This window comes from Vicia villosa, linkage group LG5, assembly GCF_029867415.1.
Source record: "Vicia villosa cultivar HV-30 ecotype Madison, WI linkage group LG5, Vvil1.0, whole genome shotgun sequence".
NCBI classification, from domain to species: Eukaryota; Viridiplantae; Streptophyta; class Magnoliopsida; order Fabales; family Fabaceae; genus Vicia; species Vicia villosa.
Genome location: NC_081184.1, coordinates 99,915,862 through 99,919,444, shown reverse-complemented (window position 1 = coordinate 99,919,444; position 3,583 = coordinate 99,915,862). Strand labels below are relative to the sequence as shown.

General features: G+C 33.8%; 1 long non-coding RNA gene across 1 annotated transcript; it reads right to left on the bottom strand.

Annotated features, from left to right (window-relative positions):
- Nucleotides 1-866: 866 nt before the first annotated feature.
- Nucleotides 867-2,895, bottom strand: LOC131606923 (uncharacterized). The gene is made up of 5 exons (XR_009285116.1): nucleotides 2,292-2,895; nucleotides 2,075-2,202; nucleotides 1,757-1,980; nucleotides 1,162-1,257; nucleotides 867-1,065 (listed from the first exon to the last, which is right to left on the bottom strand). It is a non-coding gene; the product is annotated as an uncharacterized LOC131606923 (long non-coding RNA).
- Nucleotides 2,896-3,583: the final 688 nt, after the last annotated feature.

Below are 3,583 nucleotides of genomic sequence, written 5' to 3'. Positions count from 1 at the left end.
TGAATTTAATTTGAAAGGCATTTTGAGTTGCCTGATTGAAAAGGATAAAAAATCCGTAGTATCGTGGTTTAGTGTGTTTTGAAGGTTTTGGGCGTACAACCCTGATTTTAATTTGTTACCGTTAGTTGCAATAATCACACTAGTGCAGAAAGTAGTTTTTACATCGGGCGAAAAATACTTTTTACATCGGTTCTAGACCCGATGTAAAGCCAGGCGATGTAATAAGTCTGAGACATTTTACATCGGGCCAAAGCCCGATGTGAAAATTATCATACTACATCGGTTGAGTTCATAGGTCTGATGTGAAAAACAATTCAATTTTTTTATAAAAAAAAATATACGCAACCTTTTACATCGGTTTTAAACATGGCCCGATGTAATAGACTACCATACCACATCGGTTTAGTGAATAGGTCTGATGTGAAAAATATTGCAACTTTTTATAAAAAAAATATAAGCTACATTTTACATCGGATATAAGCCTGGGCCGATGTAATAGAGTGCTTTTTACATTGGTTTTTACAAAGGCCGATGTAAAATGTTTTCTGTTTTTTACCGGCTGTTTTTCCTATTTTTCCATTTTAACCTGTAATTTTTTTTACCTTATTTGCCATATAAGATTCAAATACCACATAGACCAAAGAGGTTGCTATACATTTTGCACTTTTTTACTCACAACACACAGACCAAATAGCTAAGATGCATATATATATATATATATATATATATATATATATATATATATATATATATATATATATATATATATATATATATATATATATATATATATTCGTCAAAATATACAAAAATATTAATCTAGGATACACAAGTGTTCAAAATGATAAGAAAGATTTACACACTGTTTTCTACTACAAGATAATAACATAACAAATATTCAACCATTTAAGTTCTTTCGCGCACTTGAAAAACCAACACGCATCCACGAGAAACATAAAGTTATTCTTTATATAACTCAAAGAAACATTTTGCCCAACGGAGTCGCAAATCATACAAATCTTCTTGTATCAATTCTTGTGTCAATTCTGTAGGATCATTAAATACCTACAATACGTAAATAACAATATAGAGTTATTCTTTGAAAATTCACATTAAGTTGCAAAACGCAAAGTAAATAACAAATTACAGTTATTTTATTACCTGCATCCAAGATTCAGTTATATTGGCAGAGACAATATCCAACATATTTTTCATCACATAGTATCCACAATCATTAGTGTTATGTTGTTTCCTTCTCTACAAAATGAAAGACATAATTAATGAATAATTATCATAAAATTAAATATAAAATTATAATTTACATCACACTTACATTGGGCCTAGGCCATGTAATAGCCTTTTTTCTATTGCCATTTGAAAATTGGTGAACCTCAAAAGCACTATTTAAAAAAAAATCCATATACAACCACATATGGCATACCCTCCGCGAGATAATAAGGTATACTTGCTTCAACAAAATGAACATAAGAATTCTCCACTAATATACCATAAAGGATCATACTCAATTTAATTGTACTCCCCCAACATTGGTTAGATCTTGTTAGGCTAGAAACTGATTTACAAACACATGATTTAGACTAGAAAATCATAAAATTTTATGTTTATGCATCATCTGTTTTAAAATTTTCAAAATGTTAAAGATTGTGACATGTACAAGTAACCGTGATTAATTAGCATAGTTTAAAACATTTGACAAAGAACTTGATATAAATCACTTAATTAATGGAAAACTAACCATAAGCAAATCCCACGAGATCTCTGTATCTGAGGAATCTCATTCCATCAATGAAATAAAAATCTACCAATAGCCAATTAGCATAAGCTGTGTATAATCCAACAACAAAAAGCAATATAACACCCAAAGTCCAACCAAGTGGAACCTTAATCAGTTCGAGAAATTGAATATCCAACCGCAATTGAAACCTGTCACTAACATCAACCCCACTTGTTGCCATGAATCTGCAAATTAAACATCATAAGAATTAATCATATGAAAAGCAAACTAGTTTACATAAAACTGAATTTAACTAAGAATAAATCAAACAAACCATACCCTGGTCAATAACATGAGCAATAGAAACATCTCGTAAGAATCATTTGGGATACTGTGGATCATGTTCGAGGTTGAGAGCGAGAGAGTTATCATTGGTTGGTCTTTGTTCAACATCCATAATGAATATTCTTAATTCATTAAGAACGAGAGTTTAGTGTTCCCAATAGAAACGTATTAAGTTGCTACAAGTAAATACACAACCCTAGGAAATACGCACCTTCATTTTTCCTCTGGTTTACAAACAGAGGCAGAATAGTCGATGAGATCCTGTTTCATATCTTCCTCAACTTGAAGATAACTGGATTAACAGAGGAAAAATCAATTAGTTTACCAGCCTTGTTCTAGATACACTTGACGGAGGGAATTTTCACCGCGACGGAGAGAGTTACAGATACCGAGGGAGTATCGTCGCAGAATCGGTGATGTGGTCGAAATCGGACAGTGAATGAGGGATTGGTCGCAACGGAGGGATCTAGGCATGTAGAATTCACCACGACGGAGGGAGTTACGAATACACAGGGTGTACGTTGCGGAATCGGTGGTGGTGTGGTCGAAATGAAGGATGAAGATGAAGGAAGAAGAAGTTACCAGACGGTGGCGAAGCGGTGGGACGAACGGCGAAGCGGTGGGACGAATGGCGGCGAAGCGAGAACTCGGTGACAGTGGACGAACGAAGGACGCTGAGAACTCACTTACTAGGGACAAACGACGGACGATGAGAACTCACTGACTAGGGACGAACGGCGGACAGAGGCTGAACGGTGGACGAAGCAGCAGCGGCGATGGGAAAGAAGAAGAACGAGGCTGGAAGAAGAAAGAACGAGAACAAATGAAATGAGTGACTATAATTTTTAGTAGTTAGGGTTTTAGGGGATGGGACTTTTTCCATCGGTTTATCAAATGGGCCGATGTAAGCGCCCAAATGTCCAATACTTTTCCCATCGGGCAGGAATTGGGCCGATGTAATGGCTAAAAGGGCACGGCTTTTCCATCGGTGCTGCTATGGCCCGATGTAAAAACCCTTATAATCCAATTTCATTTTATTTACAAGTTTGCCACCGCGTTTTTGTTTCCATCATTTAAATTAAATACCTGATGTAAAATCAATAAATTCAAATTTTTTCACATCAATTGGTTATTTAAGCTGATGTAAAATCATTTAATAAATATTTTTCACATCATATATTTTTATACCTGATGTAAAAATTGTTTATCAAATGTCAAATTTGTAGTAGTGTCAATAGGTTTGATTACCATTGCTAACGGATTGAAGGGAGGATTGCTAACCACTATAATCGATAGATTCGATTATCACTAATAGTAAATGTGTGTATTTTAATTATCGTTACTCCTCATAATCGATAGATTCGATTACAAATAATAACGAATTTTGATAAAGGGAAAATGCTAATCATCGTAACCAATAGATTTGGTTAAAACCATTTAGCAAAAATAAGTTTATTTGAATTAATAATATTTTAATTAATTAAACAATTAATTTATTATTAC